The sequence below is a fragment of the Chelonia mydas genome, chromosome 10 (assembly GCF_015237465.2).
Source record: "Chelonia mydas isolate rCheMyd1 chromosome 10, rCheMyd1.pri.v2, whole genome shotgun sequence".
Classification (NCBI taxonomy): Eukaryota; Metazoa; Chordata; order Testudines; family Cheloniidae; genus Chelonia; species Chelonia mydas.
In genome coordinates this window covers 31,117,090-31,138,001 of record NC_051250.2, presented here as the reverse complement: position 1 = coordinate 31,138,001, position 20,912 = coordinate 31,117,090, and the positions used below count along the sequence as shown (strand labels likewise).

The following is a 20,912-nucleotide window of genomic DNA, read 5'->3' as shown; positions in this document are numbered from 1 at the left end:
TCCTCTCCTCATATACTGATCAGATCCAACAGCTCAGCGGTAGTCCAAGTGGGAGTGCGTTTTGTCGCCAAAACTGGGTGTTTTTCTCGACAAAAGTCCCATTGCAGTGTGTACACGTTCACTGTTTTGTCACCAAAAGCCAGTTTTTGGCGACAAAACTTACCAGTGTAGACAAGCCCTAAGGCAGGCAACTGAATACAGTCAGTTCATGTTTGGAAGCTTTTCTTCCCAATCATAAGGGCTAGACATATAACTTTTTACCAGAAAAACTTGGGGTTTGAAGTACAAGGCTGTGGTAAGGTGCAGATGCTGCAGCCTATTCTTTAGCCATAGAATGGTGGGATACATGGGCCGATGCATTGCCCTTAGCATTTAAATAAAGTAGTTTCTCTGGACATTTAAAGTCACAGTATTTTCCCAGGCTGACTGATTAAAATAAGCTAAAAAATAAAAATAAAAATTCCTCCCTAATCAAAGCACAAAAATGATCCTGGGAACGGAAACACTGCTCTAAATAGCTTCCCCAGCCTTCCGCTCTGTCACTGGCCTGTCAGCCTGCAATGCACCATATGGGTGGCCTTTCCCAGAAGAAGGTCACAGAAACAACCAGCCTTGCTATTTCAGCTCCGTGCACATGCTCCAGCATGCTCATGAGTTGAGCGGCTGGGTAAGTGGGTAGACAGTAATAGTTAGCACTCTTATCTCAGGGCCACCAATGTAGTTGCTGTTCACAAAGGCATCATGCATCTTCCCTGCTGTCTGTCCAGTCAGACCTCCTGTCTAGAGTGACCTCTGCAAGCCCTGTCCATGCACCAATGGGATGCTGTTCTGCCACAAGTGTTGTCAGCCCCATTTCCTCTGACTCCAGATGCTGTGGTCTTTACTGGCACTAGGAAGATGCAGCTGCCATAGCAGATCAACCCATCGTTGGTCTATAAAATCTCCAGTGCCCTACCTCCACTGTGGCCAGTACCAGAGGCTCAAGAGGAAGGTAAAGACCGCCATAATGTTAGTTGTTCAAAGACTTATTCACACTCCTTTGAGCAGGAAGGCTTCACATCTGCCTCTGTTACCTGGATCTTCTGCTGCTGGAAATAATGTTGATATTGTTAACTATATTATTTTTCATGTTCTTGAGGAAGGCTAACTCCTTCCTCCCCATGTGCATCACCAGACATAACCATCTTTGAAAGGCAAGCCCAGTGTTTGCAATGGAAGAGCAGGGCACTCAGAGCAGTAAGAGCAGGGGCACACGGCTGCTGTTTCAGAGGCTGCATAGTGTACTTTCAGAGGCATTGAAGTGCGATATTAAATATGAAATAACTGAGTGGTGAATGCCAAACAAACCCCTCCATGCTGTGAAAATGTGTGTATAAATCAGACTACATGGAGTGAGCCCCTCTCCCGGATACACACCACAGAGAGCATGGGAACCCATCTGAGGTCTTTCGGTGACTGACTAAATGAATTCATTCCTGGAGGCTCTTGAGCCCAGAGAACTTCCACAAAGAGGAAGAAATGGTCCATCTGAAACAATGTGGTGGAACTTTGCAACCAAATGCTAATGGAGCTACTAAAAAACTGGCTCTTGTCAGCCTTTTCCCCAGTACTGTCCTGCAAGTTATTAGTTCTGCGCCACACTACAGAAATGCAATGGGAAGGCAGAAGATTGGGACCAATCTTTTCTATCCGTGACCATGGCCTCATGACCAGTTTCACTTGAACAATGTACCTGTGAGCCTCAAAATGTGAGGCACATGAGCACTGTGGGCATGATCTTCTCAGCAACTGACCCTCATCTGTGGGACTCTCTGCTATAAGACATTGGAATGATCACGTACCCCAGAACCTTCAGACCAAAAGGCAAACGCACTTCTGCTGGTCTTTCCCACAATAACAGACAACAAAAAAGAATAGCAGGGCAAGAGAAAAAAAGGGTCCTTCGAGGGATTCTCAAAAACGCCTAAGGAGGTGTAACGGGGTTGTGCTCACCACCGTGGCGCCTCCTGCTGGTTGCTCCAGGAATTAGCTCTGTCCAACAGCAGGGCACTCTCCTCTTGTGGTGTCTCACTCTCCATCGCTGCTTCTCCACCATCTCTGCTGTCTGTTGGAACCCGCGTCGCTCCCGGACTGTAGTGTCCTCTTCAGTGTTCTGCCAGTCCTTTGAAATGATACATCATGAATTTAACCACTGTTACTGGGGGACTAAGCCTCTAAATTCATTCCACTCCAGGACGGCCCAGTTTCAGGGATGTGTTGTCCTTGATGCACCTGCTCTCTTTCACAACCTATGGTAGGATTTAAACAGCAGTTGCTTCATACACTGAGTGTTTCCCAAGCGCTTCTCAGGTGATTTGCTTTTAGCAATGTCAAAGTTGAAAGCCAGAAGGGACCAGATCTTCTAGTCTGACCTCCTGCATAGCACAGGCCACCACCACCACCACCCTCCACACACTAAACCCAACAACTGAATTTAGACCAAAATATTACAGCTCACAGGACAGTACCCTATTATATGCCACCAACAGAGAATAGGAAGGACTGAGGTGCACCAGTGCCCAGGGCCTCCACAATGGCACGGAAATGATCAAGTGACCCACACCCACTCACTGCAGAGGAAGGGGACCCCCCCCCCACCACAAGGTCACAGCCAGTCTGATCTTGGGGGAAATTCCTTCCTGACCCCACATATGGCCATTAGTTCAACTCTGAGCATGTATGCAAGAACCAGGCAGCCAAGCACCTGAGAGAATGTTCAGTGCCACTGCAAAGCCCTGGTTCACCCCACCCTTCCCACCCCCTCAATGTCCCATCTCCAGCCATGGCCATCCCTGATGCTTCCCAGGAAGGAGATTAAAAAAAAACCAGACAGAGCACATTGGGTGGGGAGATCCTTTCCTGACCCCTGCTGGTGGCCAGATGCAGGAATTTTTAGGAACATAAGACATCAATCGGTAGCGAGCCCCAGGGCTGCTGAGCCCTGCCCCCACCATCTGACATGTAACCTTATCATACCATTTCACTCATACATTTGTCCAGCTCCCTCAAAACTAACTAAGTTGTTTGCCCCCACTGCTCCTATTGGGAGGCTGTTCCAGAACCTCACCCCTCTGATTGTTAGAAACTCTCATTTCCAGCTTGAATTTGTTCATGGCCAGTTTGTATCCATTTGTTCTTGTGCCAACATTGTCCTTTAGATTTAATAGCCCTTCACCCTGTATTTACCCCCCAATGTATTTATAGAGAGCAATCATATCCCTTCTCAACCTTCATTTTGCTAGACTAAACAAGCCAAGCTCTTCCAGTGTCCTCTCATAATATAGACCCTCCATTCCCCTGATCCTCCTAGTAGCTTTTCTCTTCACCAGTTCCCGTTTGAATTAATCTTCCTTGCACATGGTGACCAGAATCATACACAGCATTCCAAATGAGGTCTTACCAGTGCCTTGTACAATGGCATTAATACTTCTCTATCTCTACTGGAAATGCTTTTATTGACACATCCTAGGATCACATTTGCCTGTTTCACAGATGCATTACACTGGTGGCTCATAGTCATCAACCCACAAACCCAGGTCTCTCTTCTCCTTTGTTGTTTCCAGCTGATAAGCTCCCAGCTTGTAGCAGAAATTCTTATTCTTAGACCTTAAGACCTTGCACTTTGTACTTTTGAAGTTTATCAATGTCTTGTAGTCTTCAAGGTCATCTAGATCTTCCTGTATAATGTTTGGACCTTCTCTGTATTGCCAATGTCTCCCAACTTTATATCATCAGCAAATTTCATTAGCACAATCCTACTTTTTGTGCCAAGGTCTTTAATAAAAATATTGAATAATATTGGTTCCAAGAGTGATCCTTGAGGAACTCCCCCCAGTCCAATAATTCACCTTTCAGTGCAATCTGTTGCCTTATGCCCTTTAGCCAATTCCTTATACATGTTAAAATGCTTGTTGTGATCCCCAAATGCTGGCTTATGATGAAAATGGCTCAGTAAGCTGTGACCCTTGCCTCTAGAGAAAGAAGGGCTACGTGGAGGGTCACGGTGAGCCTCTGAGGCTAGTGAAATCCACCAGGAAACACGGGACCCACAGAGACAAGGACAGAGCTTTGTCACAATGTATAATACATATTTGTATATGGCAGCAATGGGACTTGTCAAGATTTAAAACTACATGTCATGAAACTATTCTTCTGACTCTAAATCTAACAGAACTGGAAGCCATTCCCCTGTTCCCATGAGCTCATTTTCCTCATGTATTCATATTCTGTCTGGAAGGAAGCAGGCAAGGCTTCCAAGCCATGTGAGTTCTCCAATGTCCTTTAGAAACCACCTCTTTCACAGACGGAGCAGTGCAAAAATGCACCATCCTCTTACCTTGCTCTCCCAGGTCAACCAATTAAGCTGCAAATGGGAGAGATTTAGGCTGTGAGAAAGGTACTAATTAGGAGGAAGCTCACCTGTGAGGGGACTGGTGGGGCTTCTATAAAGCCAAGAAGTTGGCAACAGTGCCTCCCTGAGGTAAGGGAGAAGGAAGTGGGTGATATGACACCCCCTTCCGCTCAGAAAAGGGATTAGAACCCATGAGGAAGGGTTTACGTAGTAGGCCTAAGAGACTGGTGTCTAACTAGGAAGGTTGGCGAAGGAGAAGCTTAAAGAAGCACAGTAGGAAGTAGCCCAGGCAAGAGAGCAGTAAGGTTGGTGAAGTCCCAGACCTTTATGGCTCACTATAGAGCCCTGGACTGGAACCCAGAGTAGAGGGCAGGCCTGGGTTCCCCTACCATTCACTGCAGAGTGGCATTGTTTGGGGCAGTGAACGGGAAGACTGTCTGAGTCACTGCAGGAGCGACATAGTTAGGGTAGTGAGCGTGAGGACTGCCTGACGCTGCTTGTGTGGATAGACTTGAAACGACTCCCCCAGAAGGGGAAATCACAGCGTGACCTGGCTGGAGGGGTGACTCATGAAGCAGCCATACTGCGATTCTGTGAGCAGGAAGAGAGCAGCAAAGCTGGGGAAGAAGAAAGGGAGTGCTGAACCAAGCAGAGCTAACCCCCAGAATTGCCATAAGGGGGCACCACCCACCAAGTGAGTAGAGTGCACTGTGACAGGATCAAAAAGAATCCTCACAATGGTATTGGTTCCCTTACTAGATGGAAGTGGAGGAATTATCCACCATAATGCAGAAGAAAAGGCAGAAGTGTTCAATAAACATTTCTGTTCTGTATTTGGGGAAAAAACAGATGATGTAATAAGGTCTGTCACAGGGTGCAGACTCACCCAGCGGCACCTCCTGCTGGTCATCTTGGGGAATTAGCCTGAGTTCCAGCCTCCGGAGCGCCCTCTTCAGGCCAGTGTCTCACCTTGCTGCTGGCTCCCGTGTCCCTCCCAGAACCCCAGTGCCCCTTTCACTGGGTGCTGCCCCCTGGCAGTACCCCCACAGTTCTGGGTCTCCCCCTCCCCAGGGAACCCCCACCCACTATCCCCACTTCACCTTAGTCTTAGGCTACTGCCAGTCACCAACTAGCCCCTGCTCCTTGGGGCAGACTGTAGTATAAGGCACTCATCACAGGCAAGGGGGTTTGGACCTGCTGTCCCTGCAACCCCCGTACCTAATAGGCCTGCTGCCTGGGGCTTTCCTAGGCCCAAGCTCCCCTGCTCCCAATCTGGGTACTTTCTCAGTCCTTGCAGCCAGGTCCCTCTCTCTCCACGCTAGAGAGAGATTCTCTACTGGAACTTCTGGCTCAAAGCCTTTATAGAGCCAGCTGGGCCCTGATTGGGGCGTGGCTCCCAGCTGCCACCACTTCCCCCAGTCTGCCGGGGTTTTGCTCCCTTCCCCAGCCCTTTGCAGGGCTTTTCCAACCCCTTTAGGGCTGGAGCAGGTCCTCACCCCGCTACAGGTGGGTGAGGTAATATCTTTTATTGGACCACCTTCTGCTGGTGAGAGAGACAAGTTTTCTGGGAAGAAGAAGAGGAAGACGTCTGTGGAAGCTTGAAAGCTTCTCTCTCTCCAACACAAGTTGGTCCATTAAAAGATGTTCCCTCACCCACCTTGTCTCTCTAATATCCTGGGACCAATAACAACACTGCATAGGATGTAGTTGTATCATGCGATAATACTCTTTCCATTCCACTAGTATCTCAGGAGGATGTTAAGCAGCAGCTATTAAAGTTAGACATTTTTAAATCAGTGGATGTGGGTAACTTGCATCCAAGAGTTTTTAAAGAGCTGGCTGAGGTGCTCACTGGCCCTGTAAAGCGGATTTTAATAAGTCTTAGAACACTGGGGAAGTTCTAGAAGACTGGAAGAAAGCTAATTTTGTGTGAATATTTAAAAACAGTAAATGGAATGACCTGGGTAATTATAGGTCAGTTTGACATTGATCCCAGGCAAAATAATGGAGCAGCTTATATAGAATTCAATTAATAAAGAATTAAAGGAGGGTAATACAATTAATGCCAATTTACATTTGGTTTATGGAAAAGAGATCCTGTTCAACTAACTTGATTTTTTTTGGATGACATTACAAGTTTGGATGGTAATGTAATAGTGTTGATACAATATACTTAGACTTCTGTAATGTGGTTGAAGTGGTACCACACAACATTTTGATTAAAAAACTAAAATGATATAAAATTAACATGGTACTCATTAAATGGATTAAAAGTTGATAGATTTCAACATGTAATTATAAATGGGGAATTGTCATTCAGCAGGTGTGTTTTTCTTCTGGGGTCCTGCAGGGATCAGTTCTTGGCCCTACACTATTTAAGATGTCTATCAATGACCTGGAAGACAACATAAAACCATCACTGATAAAGTTTGCAGCTAACGCAAAAATTGGGGAGTGGTAAATAACAAAGAGGACAGATCACTGATAATCAGCTGAACATGAGTTCCCAGTGCAATGCTATGGCCAAAAAGGCTAATGGGATCCTGCAATGCATGAACAGGGGAATCTGGAGTAGGACAACACTGGATATAGGAACAAAGAGGTTATTTGACCTCTCTATTTGGCACTGGTGCAACTGGGCCTGGAATACTGTGTGCAGTTCTAGTGTTCACAATTCAAGAAGGATGTTGATAAATTGGGAGGATTCAGAGAAAAGCCACGAGAAGACGGAAGGATTAGAAAACCTGCCTTATAGTGATAGACTCAATCTATTTAGCTTAACAAAGAGAACGTTAAGAGATTACTTGATCTCAGTCTATAAGTATCTACATGGGGAACAAATATATGATAAGGGACTCTTCAATCCTGTGGAGGAAGGTATAACATGATCCAATGGCTGGAAGCTGAAACTAGACAAATTCATACTAGAAATGAGGATTAAGTTTTTAACAGTGAGGGTAATTAACCATTGGAGCAATTTACCAAGGGTGGTGGTGGAATGTCCATCGCTGGCAATTTTTAGATCAAGGTTGGATGTTTTTCTAAAAGATCTGCTCTAGGAATTATTGTGGGGCAGTTCTCAGGCCTGTTTTATACAGGAGGTCAGACTAGATGATCACAATGCTCTCTTCTGGCCTTGGAATGAGTCGGAACTTGGGGGGTGCTGCTGCACCCCCTGGCTTGAAGTGGTTTCCATTATATACAGGGTTCACAGTTTGGTTCAATGGCTCTCAGCACCTCCACTATACAAATTGTCCCAGCATCCCTGTTGGTGTCTATGAACATATGAACCGTTTAATGCTATACTTAGAGTTGTCTGAACAAGGAGTTTTTCAGTAACTGGCTCTGGCTCTGCACTCATACAGTGTTAGAGCCTCTCCATGTGACTTATCCAAGGTGTGCTATCCAAACACAAACAAACTTTATTCCTGGGGTCTTACTAGCACCCCCTTTAGGTTTCTCTTCCTCATCCTGGCTACACTCCTGATTTGTTAAAGGAGCCCCATCTCACAAGCAGCTGTTCCCAAATACTAGGTATAGCACTGAGTACTCCTGAGAGAATGCACCACAGACACTGGGACGGGAATTGCCCCAGGCCTGCAACTGTAATTGTCCAGCGGCCAGAGACAGGGAACACATGTGCAGTCAGTCCTGTGTACTGCCAAGTCTTTTTCACAGCAATATTTATCTAACATTAGTAACTGGGCACTAGGCCGGATCCTTAGCTCGTGTAAACTGCTATAATTCCATTGATTTCAATAGAACTACACTGATTTTCACTAAGTGAGGATCAGGTCCCAGTATTTTATAATAAATCCCCAAACAAAAAAATGGCAAACTGGAGTTAAAGTTGAGAGCACATACCAGTAATTTAAGGGCAACAAACCTCACAAGAATGTTGCTGTTATTATGAATCAAGCATTAGCACCCTGGAAATTCACCATTAATGTTAAACCCTGATCCTAAAAAACCTTACTCAAATAAGGGGTCGCAGAATCAGAACTCTGTATGATGAAATGTGCTATTACTGGAAAAAGGCTTTTTTCTAAGGGCCTTAAGAAGTTCTCAGATTAAGAGTGAAGATTAGAGAAGCTAGTGTCCTGATACAGAGCCCACAGCCACATTACCATCTCCCCATCCTAGCATCTTTTCCCTAAATCTGCAGTCCATGGAAGCAGAAATTTTACAGCACTAGAGGCACAAAACTGCACACACCAGATTCTGAAAACCCCCCTCAGACTTTGCGGATCTGGAGTAAATTAAATCCAAAACCAAGCTGTATTCTTGCTTATACCAGATGCTGGACTGAAAGTCCCATTTATATGTAGGAATTTCTATGTCAATTGTCACAATAGCATCACATAGAGAAATAAAGTGACATTTCCAGGGTCACAGAGCAAGTTAGTGGCAGTGCTAGGAATAGAACCTAGGAAACTTAACACAGGTGTATGTTCTAACCCTATTTAACTGCCTTTGGTAATTAGGCCTCCTTCCAAGGAACTGTTACTCAGGAACAAAATACCTTTGGGATCATCTGATAACTTATAAGAGCTATTGGTATTATATTGATATTGATAGATCTATAAATACTGTGAATGTAATTTTTTCATAGGATTTGCCATTCCACATTTGACCAATGTTCTAGGGGGTCTAGTATACTGCCACCTATAGTGGCTAACACCTAATGTAAAACCTCTGATAATGCATCTAGTTATTTGTGTACTGACATAGAAGTGTTGCAGCATCCTTCCTGACTTCTGTGACATTCAGTTTGTGCCCTGAAGCATGGGAGTTGGTAACTCTGTTTTAGCTTATAACATTAAGAATGTTACTGCTGGTCATAAAATTAGCTCATCCAATTTTAAATACAGCCACAGTATTTCATTCTGTTTCTTTTATCTACAATTTTTAAAAATGTATTGCCAGCATGTGGTGTGGGTTAAAAATAGCAACTGCTTAATTAAAATAAGCCCTAGAAAAGCTCTCACATCCCCAATGACACATGGAGTCCTTCTCTAAACATGTGAGGGACATAACAACATGGTCTTCTAATTTAACATGGTTCAAATTAGGGCTCAGAGATCATTCTACGGCTGAGTAAGAAAAGAATAGAATCTACCACATATGTTGTGAATAGTTAATATCCCAGGAGACTGCAGCTTCCCTATGCATCCAGGGATAGGTGGCCTAGCGCACATAGCTGTGGTGTCTTACATTAAGCCATTCCTTTTCTTAGTTCAAATGTGGGTGTGTGAAAGGAGTGACCTATCTTATTTATATTTGAAATTTATGGGAATCGTTCTTAGCAGGGTGGAATCCTACAATAATGTTACATTATTGGTTTGAGGCTGTGATGGTGCCAAAAATAGTATTTCACAAACTGTAATGCATTGCAGTGGGATGGGGCAATGAAATTCCACAGGGCTATTATTATCTTATTAAACATTCCGACAGTGCATAAACCATGCAAGGGGCAAGGCCTGCCCATGGCTCTTGAGCAACTAGCACTTACATTCATTCCCACAGGAGTAGCTGAGTCAGTCCACTCAAGCAGCTGGCAAACTGGCCAATCTCTTGGATTCAAATCTGAATTGGCAGCTAAATATGATTCTTCTCTCAGATCCTTTGATATTAATGAACCGTGTGAATAGTGTTTTCTTACAAGCACATTAAGCAAACTACAGCAAGTGAAATACACGGCATGGAGACACTGCTGATCCTCAGTGAACGGGGCATGTGTTACACAAGGCTGCAGGACCTGGAAATGCCCCTTGTGACCACTCATCATGGGGGTTTCAGGCTTGTCTGCAGGACTTTCTGGGGGAGGACAGAGCAGTTTAAAAGTGTCTTGGCTTTTTCTTCTCCAAGGGGCCCCAAAGGGCTGTTGGGGATTTTCCTCCTCCTCCTTGAAGACTCCAACTTGTGGAGCCCCACAGGGTGTCTGATTGCCTATGTGTGCATCAGACCCCTGGGGCAAAGGTGCTATGGGCCGAGCAGAAACATGCTGACAGGCAGAAACATACCCATATGGGAGTTTTCCTGGGGATTGTGGGAGTTTTACCCCACCTCCCATGAGTTCCATGATATATCCCACACTGTTTTACTGAGGCCACTGCTTCTGGGAGTTGTGCTGGGAAAGGTGGGATCTGTAGACAGAGAGCAGCGCAATAGCAGCATTGTAGAGCTGTGCTACTGTAGACATGGGACAAACCAATAACGATCCTTAGCCCCAAAGAAATGGCTAGTGTGGGCACACTGTATCACTTGTGCTTACAGCTGTGCAATCCCAATGGTCCAATTACCAACAGCTCCGCTCTCTAGTGTAGAGCTGGCCATAGAGAAGATTTTGTCTGGAGCTCTCAGTATCTGCCCTCCCCACTGAAGGGGTACCCTAATCTGGGATGACACATTGCACTGTGAAATGGAGACTGATTCCAGAATCCCCAACCCACTTCCTGAAAGGGCAATAGTTTGGGAGTGACTTTCTGATTCCAGAGAGTGCATCTGAGTCTGAGCCTTCCATTCAAAGTGAAGAGTTGAGCTTCGGATTCCCTGTACTAGCTGTCTGATTAGAGGGAGCCCATTACTCCCCTGTAAATGGGGGGTATGATTCCAAGGAACCCAAATTTCTCACACTAGCAGAAGGGAAGTCTAATTCTGGGATCTAATTCTGTGGAAGAGGAGGTCTAATTCTGGGATCCCCACTCCAACTTAGAGAGTCTGGAGCCCCACATTTCTCCCCATAGATTCCAAGGCCAGAAGGGACCGTTGTGATCATCTAGTCTGTCTTCCTTTATAATGAAGGAGCCATAATTTTCAATCCCCTGTGCACAGCATATCAAGGATTTGAACTCAGGACTCCCGGTCCTGTAGGTATGAGCTATGCTACTAAGCCAGGTGGCTGCCAATAATAAGTACAAATTCTTGTTCCACCCTTGGAGTTTTACCTTTAAATGTCAGATCCAAGAGCCCTCTACTCTTTGAAATCTGCTCTTCAGAGAGGTGCTTACAGACTGTGATTAAGGCCCCTCTTAACCTTCTCTTGAATACACTAAGTAAATTGAGCTTTAGTCTGTCACTGTGAAGCTGGTTTTTTACACCTTGGGTCATTCTTGTGCTCTTTTATGAACCTTTTCAGGTGTTCAATATTCTCTTTAAGATGTGGACACCAGACTAGCACACAGTATCCAGTAACAGTCCCACCTCCATATTCACGCTCAGCAGTCCCCTGCTTATACATCCTTGGGTCTCATTTGCTCCCTCACCTCATCCCACATTACACTGGGAGCTCAATTGGCTCCCAATCAGAAGAGCAGTGACTCCTGCTGCTTGGGGCCACTGGCACTAAAATCCTCATGTGGTACATGTGAGGCACTCCAGTTTTGGCTCTGTAGCTCCTGTTTTTAACGCTTCACTCAAGTTATTCATGTACACAGCTGCCTCCTGTGCTTGGCTGGTGGTGTGGGTGTGGGTTGGGATACTGGGCAGAGACAATGTTAGGTATGTTTTTCTGACCTTTCTCACCAGTTTAATATCATGACCATAACGCAGAAGCTCCTGGCTTTTCCTCATGTGGCTGGTTGGTTTTCAATCACAATGTTTTGTTAATTATGTCTGAGTGATAATTTCAACCTTAACTCCAGTTTAACGAAGTGTTTGTCTTGGTATGTAAGAATGCTTTGGACACACTCATGTTCTGTAAAGTGTCTTAACAGTCTGTATATCTATGCAGTACTGGGGTCAACCCCATGGGACATATTCAACCTGAGGGAACTCCATTTGCCCTGGGGGAACATTACATTTTCACAGCACTGTATACATATTGGTTTCTGTGTGTATCTTTATATACATACTGTATACACACTGTGTACATATTAATGGGGGCCAGTGCAAACTCAGACTGAACCACACTAGAACAAGATCTCTTTCAGTTTGCACCTTTTGTTATTTTGCTGCAAGCCTCTCATTTCAGAATAAAAGTGTCCTCTTAGTTTTTTCCCATGCACACTGGCACCATCTGAACCCCCTGGGGAAATATTTTCTAATACCTGCCATTTGGTGCAATCCAGCCCATTCCTAAGGCAAACAGAAGTAGTTCTGAGACTCAGGGAGACATGAGCTTGGGAAAGATGATTTCACAGTCTGACTCCACCACAGGCAGTAATAACAGCTTAGCCCTTCTTGTCAGGGAATGATGTTTGTTACCGGCAAAACAAAATCCAAGATCTTTCAAAGCAATCCCACTCCCTTTACAATGTCGTGATACTAGATATTATGGCACTAAGGGCACAAGAGTCAGGCAACTTAATTGAAACTAAAGTTACGTCAAACTCTTTATTTGATACCCCTTCTCAAAAGGCTTATTCTCTGGACTGCATACCCCATCCAGGCTCACAGTCACCACATGAACTAGCAGGAGGGTTTACTGTCCAGGGGATGTGATCACAAAAGCTTCTCTCTGCAGACAAAGAGAAGGCATGAAGCAAGTTGCTCCTCTCCCCACTCCTGCAAAGCAATGCAAAGTAAATAAAGCTGGAGCTAGACAGGATTTCCTAGATGAAATGACGAGCTCTATTTTGGGAATTCTTGCCAGGGAGAGGCTCCTTTGTGGTCATGCTGATTCCTCTCCCAGCTCTGCCACATGATTGATGACTGAAATGATGGGGTTTAATTTCCCATTTCTACCTGAGATTTCCAGCATGGGCTTTTTTCAGCTACACCAAAAATCGGTCACTCCAAAGATAGTAGTGGCCATATAATTCTAGTTGCTAAAGCTGATATAAAACCCCTCTTCCAGCTGAATTGGAATGGCTGCAAAGAATACAGTACATACAGCGGAAAACTGGCATCATCCTTCAACAACACTTACCGCTGGTGCCAGTCACATAGCTCCTTTTGTGTGCTTATGGGCCTCAAAGCTATATTAGCTCCGGCCATCCCTCAGCACCTGAGTCTGTGGGACTGAATGGTATGGGCTTAGTTTTAACAAAAGTTAGGAGCCTAAACACCTTTTAGGATCTGGGCCCATGTCGTAAGCGGCACACTAGTTACAAGGATTCTTCTGCACTATGGGGCATATCCAGGGGATTCTTAAATCCATTTTGACCTGGCCCTAGTGTATGAAATGATATTCCATCTAACCTTGCTCTGAGTAGATGTACACTGCATGGAAGCTAAAATGTCTCAGCAGCCAATGGCTGCTGCCTGTTGGCATCCCCACCACTGCTACCACTCCATGGAGCTCCAGCAACATTTGAGGGAAAACAGGCTAGTGTAGACAATGGGAGGCAAGAGAACAGGAAGAGTTAAGAGTGATTTTAGGTGTGTATGAGTGTGTGAGAGAAAGAGACAGAGAGAGAGTAAATGGTCTGATGAAATTCATCCTAGGGTACTTAAGGAACTTGCTGAAGCAATCTCGAAGCCATTAACAATTATTTTTGAGAACTCCTGGAGGACAGGAGAGGTCCCAGAAGAATGGAGAAGAGCAAACATATCACCTATCTTTAAAAAGGGGGAACCGGAGGAGCAGGCAAATTATAGACCAGACAGCCTAACTTCAATATCTGGAAAGATACTGGAGCAAATTATTAAACAATCGATTTGTAAGTACCTGGATGATAATAGGTTTATAAGGAATAGTCAGCATGGATTTATCAAGAACAAATCATGCCAAACCAACTTAATTTCCTTGTTTGATAGGATTACTGACCTAGTGGATGGGAGAAGCAGTAGATGTGATATACCTTGATTTTAGTAAGGCCTTTGACAAAGTTCTGCATGACATTCTCATAATAAACTAGGGAAATGCGGTCAAGATGAAATTACTATAAGGTGGGTGCACAACTGGTTGAAAGACCTAATCCAAGGAGTAGATATCAATGGTTTGCTGTCAAACTGGGAGGGCATATCTATTGGGGTACAGCAGGGTTCAGTCTTGGGTCCAGTACTAGTCACTATTTTCATTTATGACTTGGATAATGGAGCAGAATATATTTATAAAATTTGTAGATGACACCAAGTTGGGAGGGGTTGCAAGCACATTGGAGGACAGGCTTAAAATTCAAAACAACCTTGACAAATTGAAGAACTGGTCTGAATTCAACAAGATGAAATTCAATAAAAACAAGTGCTGAGTACTACACTTAGGAAGAAAAAATCAAATGCACAACTACAAAATGGGGAATAACTGTCTAAGTTATAGCAAACCACTGAGGGTTATAGCGAACCGCAGGGTTCTGTAGGTTATAGCGAATCACAAACTGAATATGAGTCATCAATGTGATGCAGCTGCAAAAAAGGCTAATATGATTCTGGGGTGTATTAACAAGAGTGTTGTATGTAAGACACAGGAGGTAATTATACTGCTCTATTTGGCACTGGTGAGGCCCCCAGCTAGAGTACTGTATCCAATTCTGAACACCACAGTTTAGGAAGGATGTGGACAAATTGGAGAGAGTCCCGAGGAGAGCAACAAAAATGATAATAGTTTAGAAAACCTGACCTATGAGAAAAGGTTAAAAAAACAGAGCACGTTTAGTCTGGAGAAAAGAAGACTGAGGGGTGACCTGATAATGTGTCATGGGCTGTTATAAAGAGGACGGTGATCAACTGTTCTCCATGCCCACCGAACAAGAAGTAATGCGCTTAATCTGCAGCAGGAAAGGTTAGATAGTAGGAAAAACTTTCCAACTATAAGGATAGTTAAGCTATAGAATAGGCATCTAAGGGAAGTTGTGGAATCCCTATCACTGGGAGCTTTTAAAAACAAGCTGGACAAACACCTGTCAGTGATGGTGTGATGGGATGTCTATCACACACACACGTGAAGGGGTAAATTATGCCAATTAACCTATTGACTGCACCTGGAGGAAAGCCAAGGCGTGATCAAGCCTAATTGGCTGATGGAGTCCAGCAGAGGATGAGCTGGGCTGGGTTTATAAAACCAGGAAGCTGCCAAGAGAAAGGGGCTACAGGGAAGTAGTCTGTAGTCACTTCCTAGGAGAAGGGAGGTGTGTTTGGGGCTATAGAGAGTAGCCACAGTTACTTCTTAGGAGGAGGGACTTTAGGCTGGCAAACCTATAGAAGAGGGAAAGCTAGAAAAGTGGAGAAGTCTTAGGGAAAAAGGCAGCAAGGTATGGGGTAGGGTAAACCTTGGCTGTTGATGAGAGGGCCCTGCGCTGGAACCTGGAGTACAGGGCACCTTCCCCTAGCAGCCACTGGGGAAGTGGCACAGATAAGGCAATAGAGAATAGACTGCCTGAGACAGTTTGCCCTGAAAGACAGTTACCCCAGAAGGGAGAAACAAGCATGGTGACCTGGCCGAGGGCAAAGGCATGAAGAAGCACCTGGAGTTGCAGAGATGGGTGGAGAGACTGCCAGAGGAGGGCACAGCATCTGGAAGAAGCTAATTCCCAAAGTGACCAGGAGGAGGCACCCTAGTGGTGAGTAGATCTTGTGACAGACAGCCTAGGTGTACTTGGTCTTGCTACAGCACAGAGGACTGCACTTAATGATGTCTCAAGGTCCCTTTCAGCCCTATCATTTCTATCCTTCTATGGTGACTGTGTGTCTACACATGTGTGTAGGGGGTGCTGAATGGTGAGTGTGTGAGTGAGTTAATGGTGATTGTGTGTGTGAGGAAGTACTAATTCACAGTATGCCCAGTCAACCTGTAGAACTCCTTGCCAGGAGATGTGTGAAGGCCAAAAGTATAACTGGGCTAAAAAAAAATTTAGAAAAGTTGATGGAGGATACGTCCGTTCTTGGCTCTCAGCCAAGATGATCAGGGTTGCAACCCCATGCTCTAGGTGTCCCTAAACTTCTGACTGCCAGAAGCTGGGAGTGGATGACAGAGGATGGATCACTTGATAATTGCCCTGTTCTGTTCATTCCCTCTGAAGCACCTGGCATTGGCCACTGTCGGAAGACAGGATCCTGGGCAAGATGGGCCACTGGTATGAGCCAGTATGGCCATTCTTATTGGTGGGGGAAGGGATGGTGACTATGAGTTAATGGTGATTTGGAGAGGGGAGGATGCTGAATGGTGTGTGCGTCTAGGGGACTCTGAGTGTATCTGTACATACAGAGAGGGAGGCCGGAAAGCCCTGTGGAGCTGAGCAGTGAGTGGGAATGGTAGGGGTAGTGCTGTAATTCGGGGGGAGGGGGAGGGGGAGCAATTAGGGTTGAATGGAGACTCTGTGGTTGCATGAAAGCAAAGAATTTGCTCAGCCCAAGTAGGGGAGAGGGAATGGCGGGGAGGGATTCCCAGTGCTTCCTCCCGCAGTACAGAGCTGCTGTGGGGCGAGTGTGGCAGTGTCAGCAGGCTCAGGGAGAGAGGAGCCTGGTCTTCTGGCCTGAGGGTTAGTTACCAGCCTGCTAGGTTCCCTGCATGACCCCCATCCTCCTGCCATCTCCTTTGACTGGGTCTCCCTTGGGCCCAGGTGTGTACTTGTGAGGGAGCTGTACCAGTACCTGAGGTTTTAGTTTTTAGGAGGTTTTTTGTGTGGCCAGTTAACTGAAACCTATCAGATGGACCTGAAACAGACGTGTTTTTTTTTTTAATATATTTTTTTTTAAAAAATTTTCAGGCCAAACAAAACCTTTTGTCCAACCCAAAACAAAACATTTTCTTCATTTTTGACTTTTTACCCTTTTAAGAATCTTTTTTTTTAAATGAAATTGAAGTAAATTTTTGGGAGGGATAGCTCAGTAGTTTGAGTATTGGCCTGCTAAACCCAGGGTTGAATCCTTGAGGGGGCCATTTAGGGATCTGGGGCAAAAATTGGGGATTGGTCCTGCTTTGAGCAGGGGGTTGGACTAGATGACCTCCTGAGGTCCCTGATATTCTATTATTTGAATTGAAAAGTAAATTTTTTTTCAGATTTTTGCAGGGTGGTGGTGGTATTTTTTTGTTGTTGACGATAACAATTTGGCAAAATCAACACCAACTCATGAAAGGTTTAGGTTGACCCGAATTGGCATTTTTCAGCAAAAAATGGTTTTGCATGAAGAATCTGCCCCCCCCATCCTGGGTGTGTGTGAGTGAAGACCCTTTGCCCCAGTGCCCAGGGGGTGGAATAGGGTGGAGGGCTCAGCCCCCCTCTGGCTGGGATTCTCTTCCCCCTTGCCACACCTAGATTATTAGGGTGACCCAAGCATGCCCCCTGCCTATCCGGGCTTAGGACTGCTGCCAGTAGGAGCAGCTGCTGCCTCCAGTGACCTCACCCTAGAAAACCAGCTGGGATGTCTACACTGAAAGCTTCCATGGGCTTGCAGGGCTTGGGCTAAGGGGCTGTTTAATTGCAGTGTAGATGTTCGGGCTTGGGTTGGAGCCCAGGCTCGAAGACCCTATGAGGTGGAAGGGCCCCAGAGCTTGAGCTACAACCTTAACTCAATGTCTATGCAGCAATTAAACAGCCCCTTAGCCCCCAGACCCCACAAGCCCAAGGGGAATTGCAAGGTAGACCTACCCTTAGTCACTGCAGAGGGTGGGGCTTCCACTGGTGAACAGGGAAAAATAATGAGCAGGCCAGTTGGGCCCCCTGTACATTGACACCAAAAAAAACCCCTCCCCAGGGATGTTGTCTACCCCTGCCAGCAGAGTTGCCAGCCTGGGACACTGTCACGAGTCATCCCCCAGAGCCAGTAGAGTTTACACACTACTATGTTATGAGGGGTTAAATTGCTGTCTGGTCTCTGAGCCTTTCAGGAGATCCACCTGCCCTCAAATTACCTGTGAGCATCTCAGGGTCACAATGCACCTGCAAACCTGGGAGTCTCCCTTCCAGCTCCGCCCTGGTCACTCTACTAAATCCCTCCCAGCCCCTGGATTGGCAAGATGCCATTCTAGCCCCCTGCTGCACCTTTCTGCGTCACTGTCCTGTCTGCCTCCCTCCTGTACCTACACACTCCCCCATATCTCCTGTTCCCCACCAGCTCCCAGAGTCTCTTCCCCATGTTTATTTCTGTTGCAATAGTGGCAAAAGTCGCAGTCAGGTCTGGTTCCCCCATTGCACTAGGCTCTGTACACACACACACACACACACACACACACACACAATGAAAAGGCGGCCCTGAACCCCAAAGCTTGCAATCTCAGTAAGCTCTTTGAGTTGTCCTTCTTTTTCCCCCTCATATTCTCCATTTCTGCCATTCCTATTCACCTCCATTTTTCTGCACCCCCAACTGCCCTCCCAGAGCCCTACATTCCCCACAAACCTCCCTCCTGCTCCCCATATTTCCTGGCACCCTAAAATCCTGGCACTTTTCTCACCACAGAGCACACAGGGTTCCCATCTTCCCTGAGGGCAGCCTAGCTTCAGGCTCACTGGAAAACTCTACTACTGGTGCTTCTAGCAGGCTGCCAGTGCCTCAGCAGGTGCCATTCACCCAACGTACCTGCTGCATGGGCCGTCGGCGAAACAGTTAAATCATGCTCTTACAGGCTGAGTGGCAGCTTCTATTAGGAAAGAAAATTCCCCATCTGGAAATTCTCCCAAGAGACCACAACTCCCAGGTACTGTAAACAAGTGTTCAGGGGCTTTGTAAAATGTGAATTCTTGGCTACATTGACCTGACTCTTTCTGTAAATATTTCTCTAGGAGGGGTAGAAACTCACATTTGGCTGGACTGATGCCAATGAATCCTTCAGCATGGCTGCCTTTCTAAAGGGGATCACTGAGCACTTGTACTGAGAATGTACTCTGTGTTGTTCCTTTTAGGGTGGGGGGACAAAAAGGAATTTTCCCTTTGAAATCTCCAGTCTGAGTCAGCACCAGACAAACCACAGGCAGACTCCTGGGAGGGGGGGCGAGACGAACACCCCCTCAGTTAACACCATACAATGGTTGTAAATCACTGGTTTGCATATACACATGAGCTGTGTGTAATTTAATATGGCTATATGTAAATATATACATTTAGAACAAAATGTCAGCCATGCTTAGGATGGGGAGCTCTAGATCCTGGGAAGCAGGGACTTTGAAAAAGATTTTGGGGTTGTGGTGGAAAATCAGCTGAATGGGAGCTTCCAGTATGATGCTCTGGCCAAAGGAGCTAATGTAATCCTTTTTTCAGAGTGACAGCCGTGTTAGTCTGTATTCGCAAAAAGAAAAGGAGTACTTGTGGCACCTTAGAGACTAACCAATTTATTTGAGCATAAGCTTTCTTGAGCATAAGCTTTCGTGAGCTACAGCTCACTTCATTGGATGCATACTGTGGAAAGTGTAGAAGATCTTTTTATACACACAAAGCATGAAAAAATACCTCCCCCCACCCCACCCTCCTGCTGGAAATAGCTTATCTAAAGTGATCACTCTCCATACACTGTGTATGACTGATTATCATACACAGTGTATGGAGAGTGATCACTTTAGATAAGCTATTACCAGCAGGAGGGTGGGGTGGGGGGAGGTATTTTTTCATGCTTTGTGTGTATAAAAAGATCTTCTACACTTTCCACAGTATGCATCCGATGAAGTGAGCTGTAGCTCACGAAAGCTTATGCTCAAATATAATGTAATCCTTGAACACATAAACCAGGGGATTTCGAGTAAGAATGGAGACTTATTTTACCTCTGTATTTGGCACTGGTGTGACCACTGCTGATGGATACTGTGTCTAGTTCTGGCACCCACAATTCAAGAAGCATGTTCTTAAATTGGAGAGGGTTCAGAGTAGAGCCTGAGAATGATTAAAGGATTAGAAAACCTGCCTTATAGTAATAGACTTAAGGTGCTCAATCTATTTACCTTAACAAAGAGAAGGTTAAGGAGTGACTTGATCACAGCCTATAAGTAACATAGGGAACAAACATATAATAATGGGGTCTTCAGCTTAGCAGACAAAGGTATAACATGATCCAATGGCAGACCAATTCAGACTGGAAGTGAGGCATGTTTTTCATGGTGAGAGTAATGAACCAGTGGAACAATTTAACAAAGGTTGTGGTGGATTCTCAATCACCTGTGATTTATTTTAAAATCAAGATTGGATGTTTTTCTAAAATCTTCTTTGGGAACTATTTTGGGGCAGTTCTCTGGCCTGTGTCATACAGGAGGTCAGACTAGATGATCACAATGATCCCTTCTGGCCTTGGAACCTATGAATCTGTCCCATGGAGCACTAGCACAGCCTTTCAATGAAACCCACAGTGCAAATGCATCTCCAGGCCCTTGAGCACAGACCAGAGTCCCCCCGTCTGGTGTCTGGGCTGCTGGAATCATTTTGAATTCTTTCCACAATCTGCTTATGTAGCCATTACTGCGCCTGTCAGAATTCATTCCCAGCCCTCATCTCAAAAGTGCAGCGTGGCTGCTGGGTCTATTGGATCTGTAAAGCCTTTAATCCTCTGTCAAAAGGTGCACATTGTGATCTGTTTGGCAAGCTACTTCTTCCCCCCCCACCCCCAAATCTCAGCAATCCCCAAGCTGCAGAGGGGTTGGAATGGGTCTCAAGGCAGCCAAACTGGCATTGGGTTTGTGGTGTTTGGTTCCGTAGTGTTTGGTTCCTGGCAGTGATATAG

General features: G+C 45.5%; 1 long non-coding RNA gene across 1 annotated transcript; it reads left to right on the top strand.

Moving 5' to 3' along the window:
• Positions 1-1,722: 1,722 nt before the first annotated feature.
• LOC122462128 lies at positions 1,723-19,457 on the top strand. The gene is made up of 4 exons (XR_006284501.1): positions 1,723-1,734; positions 11,568-11,573; positions 12,866-12,876; positions 19,345-19,457. It is a non-coding gene; the product is annotated as an uncharacterized LOC122462128 (long non-coding RNA).
• Positions 19,458-20,912: the final 1,455 nt, after the last annotated feature.